General features: G+C 39.2%; 1 pseudogene; it reads left to right on the top strand.

Annotated features, from left to right (window-relative positions):
- The window catches only part of LOC109577644 (N-acetyllactosaminide beta-1,3-N-acetylglucosaminyltransferase 2-like), a 46,602-nt pseudogene extending 27,465 nt beyond the window's left edge, over window positions 1–19,137 (top strand).
- The last annotated feature ends 2,416 nt before the right edge of the window (window positions 19,138–21,553 follow it).

A 21,553-nucleotide genomic window follows, 5' to 3' on the forward strand; every position in this document is an offset into this window, starting at 1 on the left:
GTACAGGAGGCAGTGATCAAAACCATCCCCAAGAAAAAGAAATGCAAAAAGTCAAAACGGTTGCCTGAGGATGTCTTAAAAATAACTATGAAATGGAAAGAAGTGAAAAGCCAGGGAGAAAAGGAAAGATTTACCCATCTGAATGCACAGATCCAAAAAATAGCAAGGAGAGATGGGAAAGACTTCCTAAGTGATCAGTGCAAAGAAATAGAAGAAAACAATAGAATGGGAAAGACTATAGTTTTCTTCAAGAAAATTAGAGATACCAAGGGAATATCTCATGGAAAAATGGTCACAACAAAGGACAGATACAACATGAACCTAACAGAGGCAGAAGATATTAAGAAGAGGTAGAAGAACACAAAAATATACAAAAAAGACCTTTCAGTTCAGTTCAGTCGTTCAGTCGTGTCTGACTCTTTGCGACCCCATGAATTGCAGCACGCCAGGCCTCCCTGTCCATCACCAACTCCCGGAGATCACTCAGACTCATGTCCATCGAGTCAGTGATGCCATCCAGCCATCTTATCCTCTGTCTTCCCCTTCTCCTCCCGACTGCAATCCCTCCCAGCATGAGAGTCTTTTCCAATCAGTCAACTCTTCGCATGAGGAGGCCAAAGTACTGGAGTTTCAGCTTTAGCATCATTCCTTCCAAAGAAATCCCAGGGCTGATCTCCTTCAGAATGGACTGGTTGGATCTCCTTGTAGTCCAAGGGACTCTCAAGAGTCTTCTCCAACACCACAGTTCAAAAGCATCAATTCTTCAGCGCTCAGCCTTCTTCACAGTCCAACTCTCACATCCATACATGACCACTGGAAAAACCATAGCCTTGACTAGACGGACCTTTGTTGGCAATGTAATGGCTCTGCTTTTCAGTATGCTTTCTAGGTAGGTCATAACTTTCCTTCCAAGCAGTAAGCATCTTTTAATTTCATGGCTACAGCCACCATCTGCAGTGATTTTGCAGCCCCCCCAAAAAAGTCTGACACTGTTTCCACCGTTTCCCCATCTATTTGCCATGAAGTGATGGGACCAGATGCCATGATTTTCGTTTTCTGAGTGTTGGGCTTTAGGCCAACTTTTTTCACTCTCCTCTTTCACTTTCATCAAGAGGCTTTTAGTTCCTCTTCACTTTCAGCCATAAGGGTGGTGCCATCTGCATATCTGAGGCTATTGATATTTCTTCGGGCAATCTTGATTCCAGCTTGTGTTTCTTCCAGTCCAGAGTTTCTCATGATGTACTCTAAATATAAGTTAAATAAGCATGATGACAATATATAGCCTTGACGTACTCCTTTTCCTATTTGGAACCAGTCTGTTGTTCCGTGTCCAGTTCCAGCTGTTGCTTCCTGACCTGCATACAAATTTCTCAAGAGGCAGGTCAGGTGGTCTGGTATTCCCATCTCTTTCAGAATTTCCCACAGTTTATTGTGATCCACAGAGTTAAAGGATTTTGCATAATCAATAAAGCAGAAATAGATGTTTTTCTGGAAGTCTCTTGCTTTTTCAATGATCTAGTGGATGTTGACAACTTGATCTGTGGTTCCTCTGCCTTTTCTAAAACCAGCTTGAACATCAGCAAGTTCATGGTTCACGTATTGCTGAAGCCTGGCTTGGAGAATTTTGAGCATTACTTTACTAGCGTGTGAGATGAGTGCAATTGTGTGGTAGTTTGAGCATTCTTTGGCATTGCCTTTCTTTGGGATTGGGATGAAAACTGACCTTTTCCAGTCCTGTGGCCACTACTGAGTTTTCCAAATTTGCTGTCATATTGAGTGCAGCAGTTTCACAGCATCATCTTTCAGGATTTGAAATAGCTCAACTGGAATTCCATCACCTCCACTAGTGTTGTTCGTAGTGATGCTTTCTTAGGCCCACTTGACTTCACATTCTAGGATGTCTGGCTCTAGGTCAGTGATCATACCATTGTGATTATCTGGGTCGTGAAGATCTTTTTTATACAGTTCTTCTGTGTATTTTTACCACCTCTTCTTAATATCTTCTGCTTCTGTTAGGTCCATACCATTTCTGTCCTTTATCGAGCCCATTTTTGCATGAAATGTTCCCATGGTATCTCTAATTTTCCTAAAGAGATCTCTAGTCTTTCCCATTCTGTCATTTTCCTCTATTTCTTTGCATTGATCGCTGAGGAAGGCTTTCTTATCTCTTCTTGCTATTCTTTGGAACTCTGCATTCAGATGCTTATATCTTTACTTTTCTCCTTTGCTTTTCACTTCTCTTCTTATCACAGCTATTTGTAAGGCCTACCCAGACAGCCATTTTGCTTTTTTGTATTTCTTTTCCATGGGGATGGTCTTGATCCCTGTCTCCTGTACAATGTCATGGACCTCATTCCATAATTCATCAGGCACTCTATGTATCAGATCTAGGCCCTTAAATCTATTTCTCACTTCCACTGTATAATCATAAGGGATTTTATTTAGGTCATACCTGAATGGTCTAATGGTTTTCCCTAGTTTCTTCAATTTAAATCTGAATTTGGTAATAAGGTGTTCATGATCTGAACCACAGTCAGCTCCTGGTCTTGTTTTTGTTGACTGTATAGAGCTTCTCCATGTTTGGCTGCAAAGAATATAATCAATCTGATTTCGGTGTTGACCATCTGGTGATGTCCATGTATAGAGTCTTCTCTTGTGCTGTTGGCAGATGGTGTTTACTGTGACCAGTGCGTTTTCTTGGCAAAACTCTATTAGTCTTTGCCCTGCTTCATTCCGTATTCCAAGGCCAAATTTGCCTGTTACTCCAGGTGTTTCTTGACTTCCTACTTTTGCATTTCAGTCCCCTATAATGAAAAGGACATCTTTTTTGGGTGTTTGTTCTAAAAGGTGTTATAGGTCTTCATAGAACCGTTTAACTTCAGCTTATTCAGTGTTACTGGTTGGGGCATAGACTTGGATTACTCTGAGAACTTAGTGACCCAGATAACCATGATGTTGTGATCACTCACTTAGAGCCAGACATCCTAGTGTGTGAAGTCAAGTGGGCCTTAGGAAGCCTCACTATGAACAGAGCTGGTGGAGGTGATGGAATTCCACCTGAGCTATTTCAAAACCTGAAAGATGATACTGTCAAAGTGCTGCACACAATATGCTAGCAAATTTGGAAAACTCAGCAGTGTCTACAGGACTGGAAAAGGTCAGTTTTCATTCCAATCCTAGGGAAGGCAATGCCAAAGAATCTTCAGACTACCAGAGAATTGCACTCATTTCACACACTAGCAAAGTAATGCTCAAAATTTCCCAAGTGAGGCTTCAATAGTCCATGAACTGTGAACTTCCAAATGTGCAAGCTGGATTTAGATAAGGAAGAGGAACCAGAGATCAAATTGCAAATATCAGTTGAATCATAGAAAAAGCAAGAGAGTTCCAGAAAAACATATACTTCTGTTTTATTGATTACTCCAAAACCTTTGCCTGTGTGGATCACAACAAACTGTGGAAAATTCTTCAAGAGCTGGCAATACCAGACCACCTTACCTGCCTCCTTACAAACCTGTATGCAGGTCAAGAAACAACAGTTAGGACTAGACATGGAACAATGAACTGGTCCAAACTTGGGAATAGAGTATGTCAAGGCTGTATTTTGTCACCCTGCTCATTTACCTTATATGCAGAGTATATTATGTGAAATGCTGGGCTGGATGAAGCACAAACTAGAATCAAGATTTCTGGGCGAAATATCAATAATTTCAGATATGTAGACGACATCACCTTTGTAGCAGAAAGCAAAGAAGAACTAAGGAGCTTCGATGAAGGTAAAAGAGGAGAGTGAAAAAGTTAGCTTAAAATTCAATTTTCAAAAAGCTAAGATAATGGCATCGTGTCCAAATGGATGAGGAAACAATGGAAACAGTGAGATACTTTATTTTCTTGGGCTTCAAAATCACTGCAGATGGTGACTGCAGCCATGAAATCAACAGATGCTTGTTCCTTGGAAGAAAAGCTTTGACCAACCTAGATAGCATATTTGAAAGCAAAGACATTACTTTGCCAACAAAGGTCCATATAGTCAAAGTTATGATTTTTCCAGTAGTCATGAATAGATGAAAGAGTTGGACTGTAAAGAAGACTGATCCCCAAAGAATTTATGTTTTTGAATTGTGGTGTTGGAGAAGATTCTTGAGAGTCCCTTGGACTTCAAGACCAAACCAGTCAATTCTAAAGGAAATCAATCCTGAATATTCATTGGAAGGACTGATGCTGAAGCAGAAGCTCCAATACTTTGGCCACCAGATATGAAGATCTGACTCATTAGAAAAGACCCTCGTTAAGATTGACAGTAGGAGGAGAAGGGGACAACAAAAAAGGAGATGGTTGGTTGGCATCACCAACTTGATAGACCTGAGTTTGAGCATGCTCCAAGTGATGGTGAAGTACGGGGAGACCAGGCATGCTACAGTCCATGGGGTTGCAAATAGTTGGACACAACTGTGCAATTGAATGACAAAAATGACAAACTTCTTTAAGGAAAGAAGAATGCTTAGATAGGTGTTTAGTCTTGGCAGAAGAAGGTCTTTGGTAACAGTAATATCATATAAATAATTTGGGTTTGAAAAAGACTGTACAGCTGGGGTAATAGGTATTAGATCCTAGCCTCCTTTACTTAAGCTAAACAGTGTGTCTGTCATGCTAATTCAAAGCCTTAGATCAATCCCTGGCACCTTTGAGAGAATAAAGGATAATAAAGAAATTGAGTATTTTACTGAAATTATCACATAATTAATTAGTTGCTTTAAGGAAAATAATAATAAAAGGGAAGACCGAATGGTTTGATAGAACCTTCAGTTTCTGACCAGTCATGCTGGCCATGTGTCAACAAGTAGGCACCAAACTTGTTCCTATTAATCCTGGGTTTGAGATGGTTCTTAATGGTGTTCTGAGAAAAATTGAGTAAGATTATTTAGCCCCTGGCTGCAATGGGCACCTCAGGTCCAAAGTGACTGCTTTTTGAGTCTCTATTCCAGGGGGCTGGCAGGACCCCAGGCATTTCACAACTGAATCACTTTGATCCAGAGTCATTTGTTCAATCATGGTTGACAAAAGTTAACTTTCTACTGTTCGGAAAACAAATGAATCTCTTGGCTGTTTTCATAAAGATCGACGGAAACTAAAATAGCCTGAGGTTAATATTATAAATCTTTCTAAAAGAGATTTTCAGAACATATTCTTTATCCCAGCTTTGGATCAATCTCACAAAATGACTTATTTTCAAACTATAGGGAAGGAAAACAAGTTATTCTTGAAAAAGTTGAAAATATTAAGAAAGCTTTTATTTTCCTGGCTTTTTTGTTTGTTTTGTTTATCCTTTTATTTTTGAACATCAACCAAAGCAAGAACTCAAACAGAAATGTGTGATGAATATGGATTGGCCTTTTCAATAGCTTTGTGCCTATTCATCTAATCTTCACTGGTGTCCATAGATTTCTTGGATGCTCACAGTGGGTATAACTCTATGTTAGCTGGCATGAGATGTAGACTTTAAAAACTGTATGGGATAAGAAAAACAAAATATGATAAAAGAATCCAATTCTCACTCATGTAATCATAAAAACCTACTGTAAAATTGAAATTCACTGGGTATGTTGACTAGTAAACATCTTATAGTATGCATCATCCTATACATGTTAATTAAACAAGAGTAGAGTTAATAATCAAAATTAACTTTGAGCTTTGGGTTAAAGGGTATTGTGAGGGTATACAAAGGAGTCTAAATGAAAATTGAAACAGTGAGAATAATGACGAGACTTTAAAAAAGAATAAGCATTGTAGACAAATAAAGCAGACTAGTTCATAATAATTTATTCATTTTATAAAATACTAAAACATTGCCCCCTTTTCCTTTTTGTGTGTTTTATTAAAACTTGTTGACATTTCATCTTGCACTGGAAAGCTTTTGGAATCAAAATGACCTGACTTTCAGTTGTAACCGCATTACTTACTAGTATAACCAAAATGAAGGAACTTTCAAACTGTCCTTTAAATAATATGAAGCATTTTTATAGCCCTGACTGTTTACCTCCTTACACAGTTTTCAGTCTCAGTTGATTACTTGTGACTGTGTGTGTATTCAGAGATGTGTGAGAATTGTTCCTATTTCAATTTAAATTAATTTAGGGCTGAAAGTAAGGTTCAATTTCATTCTCTTTGAGGTTGGAGGACACCATAGAAGCTATAATCATCAGTTGTTTACAAATTTTTATCTTTCAGCCAGATTGTCTGGCTGGGGAACTGTACCAAGAAAGGAGTCTGGAGGGTATGTTTGTCAGCCACTATCGTCTGGCCACAAGAACTTTGTTAGGAAGATGATCCTTCATTTTTCTTAGTTTGAAAAAGAAAACTTGATCAGGAAAGCTCTTAATGAAATATATGAAATAAAGCTGCTTTTAGTGATAGTGACAAAAATAAAGAACCAGCAAAGAGATCTACTAGGAAGGTGGCTTTTATACAGAAAATGCAAATTTTAGAAAAATGTTTAAAACTGGAATAAATTTGATGTCATTTTGCATTTCTGATACAAAATGAGTTCACTGTATATATCTGTATCCATGTAAGTATGTTTGTGTGTATGCATACACATACTTATGTGTGTGCATATGTGTCAAAAAAAAAAAAACCTAACCAATATAAAAATTCAAATAAGAGGTAAAGGTTGATGAAAAGTTGTAAAGTCAATTTATGTAAAGTATAAGGACATGCATAGAAAACTCATATGTCAATGAAAATGTAATTCAAGAGAAATTCATTTTAATGTCTTTAGCCTTATATTTAGAGTCACTAAGGATATGAAGGATCCCTCATATCTATAACACATAATCACCTTTTATGGATAAATTTCCAAGACAATGATAATATCTAATTTGGAAATTAAGGAAAATTTTTCCTTTCGGCGTATCTTTGAGGGTGTGCTCTTTCTTTTTGAAAATCTCCTACATGTCTATAGTGTCTGTTATAGGATCAGCTGAATGAGTTGTTTTTTGTTTTTTAATAAAAATATCACTGACTCTAACAGAGACTGCAGAGATTGCTCTTGACCTTCCTTCAGAGCTTTGAGACCACAGTTGTCCTTAAGTTTTGATTTCCAATCTGTCTCTCTTCTGCTACTTGTTAGCCATTCTGAGCCTCAGTTTTCTCATCTGAAAAATGAGATAGTTGAGTGTAATCATCTCTAAAATCATTCTGAATATCAAAAGAGAAAAATAAAATAAAAAAAAAAAAAGAGAATAAGGACAAAGAGGACGTTTAGAAATACTTGAATACCTTCGCTTCATGGTCTGGTAGAGAGAGACACCATTTGTTATCCACAGACCCTGCACCGCTTAAATGTAGTGGCAAGGTAGCAAGCACAGCTCATAGCTCTGAGGCTGAATGCATGCTCATTGTTATGTAATTTTTCTTTGGTGCCAGGTGGGTGCAGTGTTTGCCAGGAATTAATACTTAGTAATACAACAGTGCACACCCAGACAAAGAGCTTGGTTGGGATATCTTTGTTCAGCAGACAATTAAAATGCATTTGTGAACGTGAAAGTGTTAGTTGCTCAGTCCTGTCTGACTCTTTGTGACTCCATGGACTGTAGAATTTTTTTGTACTGAGTGATGAAAACCTTCCCCAAATGTTAGGCACTGCAGCAAAACACAATGTGTGATTGTACTTTCCAGGTAATAATGTAAATGCAATTCCTCTGTACATGTTGCTTATTATAGAACAAAGTTATTGACATTTACAAAAAAAAGGGAAAAGTTTGAGAAGAACATTTCATCAAGTTTCCAAATGTTCAAATGCTGAATATATTTCAATTTTTTTTTTTTTACTCCAAATGGAGTTAGAGATTTATGAAACTATATGATATAAAAGGAAAGTACATAGGACTGATAATTTGAGAAGTGTTTCTGATCTTCGACATGGGCAATCACTCTCTTTTTACAGAATAGGAACTTTTAGTTCATTTCAAAATGGCTTTTGTAAAAGCAAGGTCTTGCAAAATCCAAGGGCCAAGATGGTTCTTTGACCATGTATCTTATTTCCTTTGTCAACTTTACTCCTGGGACACAAGAATGCTTCTCTCCATGTCTTACAGCTAGTGAAAACAGAAGAAAGAACCGTGCCTCTGATGCATGAGTCATCCTGTTAGCAGTAAATTATGTTTCCTTCACTGTATACTTGAGTCATTATATTCAATGTTGGCTTGCATGAATGTGAAGTTGCTTCAGTTGTGTCTGACTCATTGCGACCATATGGACTTAGCCTGCCAGGCTTCTCTGTGGAAGGGACAGAGCTAGATTACTGGAGTGGGTTGCCATGCCCTCATCCACGGGATCTTCCTGACCCAGGGATCGAACCACATCCCTTACATCTCCTGCATTGGCAGGCGGGTTCTTTACCACTAGTGCCACTTGGGAAGCCCCAGTGTTGGCTGAAGATGTGTTTTAGGGCTTTCTTGTCTATTGCAGCCTGAAAGCAAAAGGGTTTTGAAGAAAGTTTTCTTGGACCTACAAAGCAAATGCTTCCAACATGATTTGTTTGTCAGAAGACTGTACCCTTTGTTCAATGCTTGACAAATTGTCTCAGTCTCAGCCACACTTTGTTTTCCTCAGAGCAAACAGCTCTGCAGCATCATTTGTGATAGAAATCACTGTGTGCTCACCCAAGCCAGATCATCTCTCATCCAGAAGGAGAAAATCAATTTTAATTCTTCAAAGAAGAGCAGCAAGTGGTATTTGTTATTTATATTTAAAGAAGAGTTATTAAGCATATTTTTTTTCTCTCCACCTACAGGCTTAAACAGGAAATGTACAGGAAAAAAAAAATAGATGTGGGTAGATTAGATGTAAGGCTAATTTAGCTATAAAGCCGAGTACTAGATAAATGTCTTTGACATTCTGAGAATAATCTTAAACTCAGAGTTGAAAATAAAGGGAAATTCTATCTGAAAACCCACTTTTTTTTCCCCTTAAACTGGCAAATTCAGCAAGTCAGACCACTGCACTCAGATCTGGATTTAGTTTACATTTTTATGTGACAAAGTTTAGCTTTCACACAGAGGGAAATTTTTTACATGATGGAATGTCACTTTCAGCAATGAAAATTCATGTATGTTACAATATAGTTACATTCAGATACAGAAAATAGTCTGGAGTAGGCATTCAATATTTGTTTGAATGAATTATTGCACAATGCATGTTCTAGGGAATGTAGGAACTTGGTGCCTTATTTTATGTTGAAAGCATTATATATTATTTTTCAGCTTTAGTTAACCTTCCATTCTTGATCTTACCTATTTTATTTCTTAGAGAGGCTATTTAACTCATCATCTATTGAACATGTGATAATAAGTTCACTTCAGTTCAGTCACTCAGTCATGTCAGACTCTTCATGACCTCATGGACTGCAGCATGCCAAGCTTCCCTGTCCAAAACCAACTCCCAGTGCTTATTTAAACTCATGTCCATTGAGTTGGTGACGCCATCCAACCATCTCATCTTCTGTCATCCCCTTCTCCTCCCACCTTCAATCTTTCCCAGGATCAGGGTCTTTTCAAATGAGTTAGTTCCTCACATTAAGTGGCCAAAGTTATTGGGGTTTCAGCCTCAGCATCAGTTTTTACAATGAATATTCAGGACCTATTTCCTTTTGGATGGACTGGTTGGAGCTCCTTGCTGTCCAAGGGACTCTCAAGAGTCTTCTCCAACACCACAGTTCAAAAGCATCAAATCTTTGGCGCTCAAGTTTCTTTTTAGAGTCCAACTTTCACATCCATACCTGACTAATGGAAAAGCCATAGCTTTGACTTAATGGACCTTTGTTGGCAAAGTAATGTCTCTGTTTTTAAAATGCTTTCTAGGTTGGTCATAACTTTGCTTCCAAGGAACAAGCGTCTTTTAATTTCAAGGCTGGAGTCACCATCTGCAGTGATTCTGGAGCCCTCAAAAATAAAGTCTGTCACTGTTTCCATTGTTTCCCCATCTATTTGCCGTAAAATGATGGGACCAGATGCCATGATCTTGGTTTTCTGAATATTGAGTTTTAAGCCAACTTTTTCACTCTCTTCTTTCACTTTCATCAAGGGGTTCTTTAGTTCTTTGTTTTATGCCATAAGTGTGGTGTCATCTGCATATCTGAGATTATTGGTATTTCTCCCAGCGATCTTGATTCCAGTTTGTGCTTCATCTGGTCCATCATTTCTCATGATGTACTGTTCATATAACTTAAATAAACAAGGTGACAATATACAACCACAACATACTCCTTTCTGGATTTGGAACCAGTCTGTTTTTCCATGTCTAGTCCTAACTGTTGCTTCTTGACCTGCATACAGATATCTCAGGAGGCAGGTCAGGTGGTCTGGTATTCCCATTTCTTTAAGAATTTTCCACAATTTGCTGTGGTCCACACAGTCAAAGACTTTGGCATAGTCAATAAAGCAGAAGTAGAAGTTTTTCTGGAACTCTCACGCTTCTTCAATGATCCAATGGATGTTGGTGATTTTATCTCTGGTTCTGCTGCCTTTCCTAAATCCAGCTTGAACATCTGGAGGTTCATGGTTCACATGCTGTTGAAGCCTGGCTTGGATAATTTTGAGGATTACTTTGCTAGCTTGTGAGATGAGTACAATTGTGAGGTAGTTTGAGCATTCTTTGGCATTTCCTTTCTTCAATATTGGAATGAAAACTGACCTTTTCCAGCTCTATGGCCACTGCTGAGTTTTCCAAATTTGCTGGTATATTAAGTGCAGCACTTTCACAGCATCATGTTTTAGGATTTGAAATAGCTCAACTGGAATTCCATCACCTCCACTAGCTTTGTTTGTAGTGATGCTTCCTAAGGTCCACTTGACTTGGCATTCCAGGATATCTGCTTCTAGGTGAGTGATCATACCATCATCATTATCTAGGTCATGAAGATTTTTTTGTACAGTTCTTCTGTGTATTCTTGCCACCTCTTCTTAATAACTTCTCTTTCTGTTAGGTCCATAATATTTCTGTCCTTTATTGGGCCCATCTTTGCGTGCAATATTCCATTTGTACCTTTAATTTTCTTCTCTAATTTTCTTAAAGAAATCTTTAGTCTTTCCCATTCTATTGTCTTCCTCTATTTTTTTGCACTGATCACTGAGGAAGGCTTTTTTATCTCTCTTTGCTATTCTTTGGAACTCTGCATTCAGATGGGTATGTCTTTTCTTTACTCCTTTGCCTTTCGCTTTTCTTCCTTTCACAGCTACTTGTAAGGCCTCCTCAGACAACCATTTTGCCTTTTTGAATTTCTTTTTCTTGGGGATGGTCTTGATCACTGCCTCCTGTACACTGTCATGAACCTCTGTCCATAATCAGATCTAATCCCATGAATCTATTTGTCACTTCCACTGTATAATTATAAGGGCTTTGGCTTATGCCATACTTTAATGGACTAGTGGTTTTCCCTACTTTCTTCAGTTTGAGTCTGATTTGGCAATAAGGAGTTCATGATCTGAGCCACAGTCAGCTCCCAGTCTTGTTTTTGATGATAATATAGAGTTTTGCCATCTTTGGCTGCAAAGAATATAATTAATCTGATTTCAGTGTTGACTATCTGGTGATGTCCATGTGTAGAGTCCTCTCCTGTGTTGTTAGAAGAGGGTGTTTGCTATGACCAGTGTGTTCTCTTGGCAAAACTCTATTAGCCTTTGTCCTGCTTCTTTCAGTACTCCAAGGCCAAACTTGCCTATTAGTCCAGGTATTTCTTGACTTCTGCTTCTGCATTCCAGTCCCCTATAATGAAGAGGACATCTTTTTGGGGTGTTAATTCTGGAAGATGTTTTGGTCCTCATAGAATTGTTCAACATCAACTTCTTCAGCATTACTGGTCGGGGCATAGACTTGGTTTACTGTGATATTGAATAGTTTGCCTTGGAAATGAACAGAGGTCATTCTGTCAGTTTTGAGATTGCACCCAAGTACTGCATTTTGGGTTCTTCTGTTGACTATGAAGGCTACCCCATTTCTTCTAAGTGATTCTTGCCCACAGTAGCAAATATAATGGTCATCTGAATTAAATTCACCCACTTCGGTCCATTTTAGTTCACTGATTCCTAGAATGTCAATGTTCACTGTTGCCATCTCTTGTTTGACCACTGCCGATTCACCTTGATTCATGGACCTAACATTCTAGGTTCCTATGCAATATTGCTCTTTACAGCATCAGACCTTGCTTCTATCACCAGTCACATCTACAACTGGGTGTTGTTTTTGCTTTGGCTCCATCTCTTCATTTTTTCTAGAGTTATTTCTCGACTGATCTCCAGTAGCATATTGGGCACCTACTGACCTGAGGAGTTCCTCCTTCAGTGTCCTATCGTTTTGCTTCTTCATACTGTTCACGGGGTTCTTAATGCAAGAATACTGAATTGGTTTGCCATTCCCTTCTCCAGTGGACCACGTTTTGTCAGAAGTCTCCACCATGACCTGTCTGTCTTGGGTGGCCCTACATGACATGGGTCATAGTTTCATTGAGTTAGACAAAACTGTGTTCCATGTGATCAGATTGGTTACTTTTCTGTGATTGTGGTTTTCTTTCTGTCTTCCCTCTGTTGGAGAAGTATAAGAGGCTTATGGAAGGTTCCTGTTGGGAGAGACTGACTGAGGGGGTATTGAGTCTTGTTCTGATGGGCGGGGTCATGCATAGTAAATCTTTAATCCACTTTTCTGTTGACAGGGGGGGTTGTTTTCCCTCCCTGTTATTTGACCTGAAGCCAAACTATTGTGGAGGTAGTGAAGATAATGGTGAGCTCCTTCAGAAAGATACAGTCCCATGAATGAACCGCTGTACTCAGTGCCCCCAACCCTGCAACAGGCCTACACCGAACCACACCTCTGCCACGGACTCCTGGACTGCTCCTTTCTCCTGGGTCCTGGTGTGCAGAAGGTTTTGTTTGTCCCCTCCAAGAGTCTGTTTCCCAGTCCTGTGTAAGTTCTGGTCACTTTATGATGGGGTTAATGGCAACCTCCTCCAAGAGGGCTTATGCCATACCCAGGTCTACTGCACCCAGAACCCCTGCCCCTGCAGCAGGCCACTGCTGACCCATACCTCCACATGAGACATTCAAGCACAGTACTGAGAAGAGTCCCCAGCAAGACAGTAGGAGCAACAGTGGTGGCTGTAGGGTGCTAGAAAGACTTTGAGGACATACCCCATGTCCAAGGGCAAAGGAGAAGCCCCAGCAAAATGGTAGGAATGGTGAAAATGTGTTTAGAATCAAACCCCATAACTTCTAGAGACACTCAGAGTACTCAAACAAACCTTGTGCGAACCAGATCCCAGAGACCCCACAGAGACTGAGATGTTGTAATACATACAAATTTTTTTTTAAGTACTTACATAGTTAAAAGTACTAACAAAATTATGCCTCTGTTCTGTGACCAGGCATTCTCTGAACTTTCCCAGAAACATGATGAGAGCTTTAGATAAATGTGTTCTGTTGGTTTCAAGAGGTAGAATGCATGAAAAACAAACAATGTAACAACTTACAGAATAGTATAAAGATATCTATAAGTGATAAGAGAGAAATGAGAGTGGATCAATAATTAGACAGATTTTGATGTTGGACACCTAAAATGTACTTGACTTGTAGTAAGAGTATAAATAATATTTTTTTAAAAGAGTAGATATTTAGATAAATACATTGATAGACACAATGCATTAGGACACAATTTAGTGTCAGAGCTAAAATTGGAGTCTAAGCTTAGAGACTTTCTGCCTCTGCAACCTAGGACAAGTGATCTTGGCCTTTAGTAGTTCATTAACTATTTCTCTAAATATACATTCAGCATCTCCTATGAACATACTTCTTACCCATATGCTTACTGGGTTTCTGAAGAAATGCCCCAGTTTAGTTGGGGAGATAGAAACTAAACACATTAAACTTGTGAGATTCAACATGGTCTCCAGTTCAGTTTAGTTCAGTCGCTCAGTCGTGTCCGAATCTTTGCGACCCCATGAATCGCAGACGCCAGGCCTCCCTGTCCATCACCAACTCCTGGAGTTCACTCAGACTCATGTCCATCGAGTCAGTGATGCCATCCAGCCATCTCATCCTCTGTCATCCCCTTCTCCTCCTGTCCCCAATCCCTCCCAGCATCAGAGTCTTTTCCAATGAGTTAACTCTTTGCATGAGGTGGTCAAAGTACTGGAGTTTCAGCTTTAGCATCATTCCTTCCAAGGAATTCCCAGGGCTGATCTCCTTCAGAATGGACTGGTTAGATCTCCTTGCAGTCCAAGTAACTCTCAAGAGTCTTCTCCAACACCACAGTTCAAAAGCATCAATTCTTCAGCACTCAGCCTTCTTCACAGTGCAACTTTCACATCCAAACATGACCACTGGAAAAACCATAGCCTTGACTGGATGGACCTTTGTTGGCAAAGTAATGTCTCTGCTTTTCAATATGCTATCTAGGTTGGTCATAACTTTCCTTCCAAGGAGTAAGCGTCTTTTAATTTCATGTCTGCAGTCACCATCTGCAGTGATTTTGGAGCCCCAAAAGATAAAGTCTGACACTGTTTCCCCATCTATTTGCCATGAAGCGGTGGGACCGGATGCCATGATCTTCATTTTCTGAATGTTGAGCTTTAAGCCAACTTTTTCACTCTCCACTTTCACTTTCATCAAGAGGCTTTTAGTTCCTCTTCACTTTCTGCCATAAGGGTGGTGTCATCTGCATATCTGAGGTTATTGATATTTCTCCTGGCAATCTTGATTCCAGCTTGTGCTTCTTCCAGCCCAGCGTTTCTCATGATGTACTCTGCATGTAAGTTAAATAAGCAGGGTGACAATATATAGCCTTGACTTACTCCTTTTCTTATTTGGAACCAGTCTGCTGTTCCATGTCCATTTCTAACTGTTGCTTCCTGACCTGTATATGGGTTTTTCAAGAGGCAGGTCAGGTGGTCTGGTATTCCCATCTCTTTCAGAATTTTCCACAGTTTATTGTGATCCATACAGTCAAAGGCTTTGGCATAATCAATAAAGCAGAAATAGATGTTTTTCTGGAACTCTCTTGATTTTTCCATGATCCAGCAGATGTTGGCAATTTGATGTCTGGTTCCCCTGCCTTTTCTAAAACCAGGTTGAACATCTGTAAGTTCACGGTTCATGTATTGCTGAAGCCTGGCTTGGAGAATTTTGAGCATTACTTTACTAGCATGTGAGATGAGAGCAATTGTGTGGTAGTTTGAGCATTCTTTGGCATTTACTTTCTTTGGGATTGGAATGAAAACTGACCTATCCCAGTCCTGTGGCCACTGCTGAGTTTTCCAAATTTGCTGGCATATTGAGTGCAGCACTTTCACAGCATCATCTTTCAGGGTTTGAAATAGCTCAACTGGAATTCCATCACCTCCAATAGCTTTGTTCATAGTGGTGCTTTCTAAGGCCCACTTGACTTCACACTCCAGGATGTCTGGCTCTAGGTGAGTAAGCACACCATCGTGATTATCTTGGTCGTGAAGCTCCTTTTTGTACAGTTCTTCTGTGTATTCTTGCCATCTCTTCTTAATATCTTCTGCTTCTGTTAGGTCCATTTCTGTCCTTATCGAGCCCGTTTTTGCATGAAATATTCCCTTGGTATCTCTAACTTTCCTGAAGAGATCTCTAGTCTTTCCCATTCTGTTGTGTGCCTCTATTTCTTTGCATTGATCACTGAGGAAGTCTTTCTTATCTCTTCTTGCTATTCTTTGGAACTCTGCATTCAGATGCTTATATCTTTCCTTTTCTCCTTTGCTTTTCACTTCTTTTCTTTACACAGCTATTTGTAAGGCCTCCTCAGACAGCCATTTTGCTTTTTTGCATTTCTTTCCCATGGGGATGATCCTGAAACCTGTCTCCTGTACAGTGTCATGAACCTCTGTCCATAGTTCATCAGGCACTCTATGTATCAGATCTAGTTCCATAAATCTATTTCTCACTTCCACTGTATAAGCATAAGGGATTGATTTAGGTCATACCTGAATGGTCTAGTGGTTTTCCCTAGTTTCTTCAATTTCAGTCTGAATTTGGCAATAAGAAGTTCATGATCTGAGCCACAGTCAGCTCCTGGTCTTGTTTTTGTTGACTGTATAGAGCTCTCCATCTTTGGCTGCAAAGAATATAATCAATCTGATTTCAGTTTTGACTATCTGGTGATGTCCATGTGTAGAGTCTTCTCTTGTGTTGTTGGAAGAGGGTGTTTGGTGTCCAAAACCTCCCAAATGATTTATGTTTAAATTTCAGTGGGGCACAAATTAGGATGGGGAAAAATTGCATCTTTCTCTTCATTAGCATCTAACTGAAATTTATTTTTTCCTTCAATTGTGAATGTAGGCTACAAACCACAGTATTATTAACAGTTCCGCAGGCAGTCCACAGTAGATACCACAGACATTTTCACATTACATTACTTTCGCCATAGATACCTTGAGATTTCTCTCAAAATTATACTAGTTATTAGAATTGTTGTTTAGTTTTGTTCTGTGTGAGACAATCATGCAATACACAGTTCTCATCACAAATTTAGATTTTATAATATATTGTGACTGTATTTTAATGTAATTGGTTTCTTGTATATAATCTTATATATCTTGTTTTATCACTTAAAATTATCATTCTGAAAATGAATCCCAGCCTTTATCCAGCTGCTAACCAAATTCATGCCAGAGAAAGGTTAAGAATCTCAAGAATAAAGAGATGATTTGGAGGGGAAAGGAACATGATTATTGTCTAATGATTGAATTATATTATGCAAATGAATGTGTATGCTGGGTAGCTCCAGATAGAAACAAGTCTTCCTGAATTTAGGAGGAAAAAAAAATGGTACCCTGTGAGTGTTAGGCAACCTAAAACTACTGGAATAGATAGCATAATTGGTAATGTGCTCTGGCAAAGGGATATTCAGGTTAATTTGGTTATGTACTCCTTAAAAAATGCTTTAAGTTGGCTTTTAAATTTTTTAAATTATAAATATGAGAATATAATTTCTGTGTCCTGTAAATAATAATATTTTAAATAAAACTATTAAAGATTTACGGTAGCTACAAAGGTAATTTAATATCCAGCAGTGTCTATTTAATATGCTTTACAAATTAGTTGGAAACTAATTACTAATAGTTCATAGTTGGAAACTTTGTATCCATTCTTTAACTTTTTAAAATAATATTTCTGTTCCTTTTCCCTTGCAGAATTGTATTTTAATAAATAGCCCATGTAATATTATTGAGTGATATTTTATTGATCAACTTAAAATATTATTGAAACAAATTATGTACATAAATTGAATTTTAAAAGTATTTATTTAACCAAAGAGCTCTAAGTGTTAAAATAATACTTATGGAACATGTTATAATGATAATTATTAGGCCCTGATAAAAGGCAAAAATGTAATATATATTTTTTCATATTAAGATGTGTATTTTATTTACATTATTATGCTGGAGTAATAGAACTTTCTAAAAATACTGTTATACACACTTTTTATATATTTTTCTTTTTTCTGTAATTATCTCTGTTGCTGTCATTCAAAGTGTCTGATGTATATTTCCCATGGTTGCTGTAACAAGTTAACACAAAATAGTTTGTTTAAAACACAGATTTATTCTCTTGTAGTTCTGGAAGTCAGAAGTCCAGAATTAGTTTTACTGAGCTGAAATTAAGTCATCAGCATGGCTGCATGCTCTCTAGAGGCCCTGGGGGACAACCTGTTCCTAGGTTGTCCCAGCTTCTGGTGACTGCCAGTGTTCACTTTGCTATATAAATATAATATAATTTTTGATAAATAATTTTTTGTTAAAAAGTAATGCACTATTTGAAATTCATCATTTAATGAGATGGTTGGAGGCATGGGCTGAATGGTTTGAAATGATGATCACATCTTCCCTCCCATCCTGCAAATCCTCTGCAGTGTGATTTTGTAGTTCATCCCATTAAGAGGAGGAGTCTAATCTCCTCTCCATTCATATAGACTGCCTCTGTGATTTGCATTGACCATCGAATGCAGTGAAGTATATGCAACTTCCAGGGCTAAATATTGAAAGGGTTTGAGACTTCTATTACTGCCGTTTTCAAATATTCCATCACCAAGTTAGGAAGCCCCAATTAGACTACTGAATTACTAGGAAACTATGAAACAAAGGTCCTGAAACTAGATAAGAGGGTGAGCCCAACCTTCCCTAGTGTCTATGTTGAGCCCTACCTAGCCAACCCATAAGCTGAATATAGCACCATGAATGAGCTCAGGCAAGACAGGAAGAATGACGACATACAAATGATAATGTGATGAATTATTACTGGTTTAAACCAGTAGGTTTGGGTATATAGTTTGCTAGATGGCATTCAGTTCAGTTCAGTTCAGTCGCTCAGTGGTGTCCGACTCTTTTCGACCCCACGAATTGCAGCACTCCAGGCGATTCAGGAATCTTGGGGTAAAGAAACCAATGTGGGGAACCAAACGGTGGTGCGAGTCTCCTTACTGGGCCAGACCCCCGCAGAGGACAACCGTCCTGGCCTTTCAGATATGCTGAAATTTGAGAATGAGAAGCACCAAGACATTCTTTTGTGGAACTACAGAGATACATTCTTCAACTTGTCTCTGAAAGAAGTACTCTTTCTCAGGTGGGTGAGCACTTCCTGCCCAAATGCCGAGTTTGTGTCCAAGGGCGATGATGATGTTTTTGTGAACACCCATCATCTCCTGAATTACTTGAATAGCTTATCCGGGAACAAAGCCAAAGATATGTTTATTGGTGACGTGATTCATAATGCTGGACCTCACAGGGATAAGAAACTCAAATATTACATCCCGGAAGTTGTTTACACTGGAGTCTACCCACCTTATGCAGGAGGAGGCGGATTCCTCTAGTCCAGCCACCTGGTCCTGAGACTGTACAATGTGACTGACCGGGTCATTCTCTACCCTATCGATGATGTTTATATTGGAATGTGCCTTCAGAAACTCAGCCTCGCTCCAGAGAGACACGAAGGCTTCAGGACATTTAATATAGAAGAGAAAAGCAGGAGTAACATTTGTTACTATGTAGATGTGATGTTGGTACGTAGTAGAAAACCTCAAGAGATGATTGATATTTGGTCTCAGTTGCAGAGTGCTCATTTAAAATGCTGAATTATGTGTAAACTACATTTTATGTAGAAATGTATCTAAAATAGTTCTCATTTGTGTTCTCTTTCATTAGACGTCATTTCTATGTAAAACCGTCAAAATTGCCTTTATAGGTCATGTCCATTTGATGGCCTCTAAACCCTTCAGTTCAGACGGTAAATCGTCTGCCTGCAATGCAGGAGACCTGGGTTCGATCCCTGGGTCAGGAAGATCCCCTGGAGAAGGAAACGGCAACTCACTCCAGAATTCTTGCCTGGAGAATCCTATGGACAGAGGAGACTGGGGGGCTATAGTCCAAAGGGTCACATGGGTCGGACACAACTGAGAGCCTTCACTCACTCACTCAGGCCTCCCTATCCATCACCAACTCCCAGAGTTCACTCAAACTGACATCCACCGAGTCGGTGATGTCATCCAGCCATCTCATCATCAGTCGTCCCATTCTCCTCCTGCCCCCAAACCCTCCCAGCATCAGAATTTTTTCCAATGAGTCAACTCTTCACATGAGGTGGCCAAAGTACTGGAGTTTCAGCTTTTTAAGCATCACTCCTTCCAAAGAACACCCAGGGCTAATCTCCTTTAGAATGGACTGGTTGGATCTCCTTGCAGTCCAAGGGACTCTCGAGAGTCTTCTCCAACACCACAGTTCAAAAGCATCAATTCTTCAGCACTCAGCCTTCTTCACAGTCCAACTCTCGCATCCATACATGACCACTGGAAAAACCATAGCCTAGACTAGACGGACCTTTGTTGGCAAAGTAATGTCTCTGCTTTTCAATATGCTATCTAGGTTGCTCATAACTTTCGTTCCAAGCAGTAAGAGTCTTTTAATTTCATGGCTGCAATCACCATCTGCAGTGATTTGGGAGCCCAAAAAGATAAAGTCTGACACTGTTTCCACTGTTTCCCCATCTATTTGCCATGAAGTGATGGGACCAGATGCCATGATCTTTGTTTTCTGAATGTTGAGATTTAAGCCAACGTTTTCACTCTCCTCTTTCACTTTCATCAAGAGGCTTTTTAGTTCCTCTTCACTTTCTGCCATTAGGGTGGTGTCATCTGCATATCTGAGGTTATTGATATTTCTCCTGGCAAACTTGATTCCAGCTTGTGCTTCTTCCAGCCCAGCGTTTCTCATGATGTACTCTGCACAGAAGTTAAATAAGCAGGGTGACAATATACAGCCTTGACATACCCCATTTCCTATTTTGCACCAGTCTGTTGTTCCATGTCTAGTTCTAACTGTTGCTTCCTGACCTGCATACAGGTGTCTCAAGAGGCAGGTCAGGTGGTCTGGTATTCACCTCTTTCAGAATTTTCCACAGTTTATTGTGATCCACATAGTCAAAAACTTTGGCATAGTCAATAAAACAGAAATAGATGTTTTTCTGGAAGTCTCTTGCTTTTTCAATGATCCAGCGGATGTTGGCAATTTGATCTCTGGTTCCTCTGCCTTTTCTAAAACCTGCTTGAACATCAGGAAGTTCACGATTCACATACTACTGAAGCCTGGCTTGGAGAATTTTGAGCATTACTTTACTAGCGTGTGAGATAAGTGCAATTGTGCGGTAATTTGAGCATTCTTTGTCATTGCCTTTCTTTGGGATTTGCAGCTCAGGTCAGTAGGTGCCCAATATACTACTGCTGATCAGTGGAGAAATAACTCCATAAAGGATGAAGGGATGGAGCCAAAGCAAATGTTGTGGATATAACTGGTAATAGAAGCAAGGTCTGATGCTATAAGAGCAATATTGCATAGGAACCTGGAATGTTAGGTCCATTAATCAAGGCAAACAGGAGAAGTGGTCAAACAGGAGACGGAAAGAGTAAACATTGACATTCTAGGAATCAGCGAACTAAAATGGACTGGAATGGGTGAATTTAACTCAAATGACCATCATATCTATTACTGCGGGCAGGAATCCCTTAGAGGAAATGGGGAAGCCATCATGGTCAACAAAAGAGTCCAAAATGCAGTACTTGGATGCAATCTCAAAAACAACAGAATGATCTCTGTTCATTTCCAAGGCAAACCATTCAATATCACAGTAATCCAAGTCTATGCCTCAACTGGTAATGCTGAAGAAGCTGAAGTGGAAAGGTTCTAAAAAGACCTACAAGACCTTTTAGAACTAACACCCAAAAATGATGTCCTTTTAATTATAGGGGACTGGAATGCAAAAGTAGGAAGTCAAGAAACACCTGGACTAACAGGCAAATTTGGCCTTGGAATACGGAATGAAGCAGGGCAAAGGCTAAGAGTTTTGTCAAGAGAACACACTGGTCATAGCAAACACCCTCTTCCAACAACACAAGAGAAGACTCTACACATGGACATCACCAGATGGGCAACACCAAAATCAGATTGATTATATTCTTTGCAGCCAAAGATGGAGAGGCTCTATACAGTCAGCAAAAA

The sequence above is a fragment of the Bos indicus genome, chromosome 24 (assembly GCF_029378745.1).
Source record: "Bos indicus isolate NIAB-ARS_2022 breed Sahiwal x Tharparkar chromosome 24, NIAB-ARS_B.indTharparkar_mat_pri_1.0, whole genome shotgun sequence".
Lineage (NCBI taxonomy): Eukaryota > Metazoa > Chordata > Mammalia > Artiodactyla > Bovidae > Bos > Bos indicus.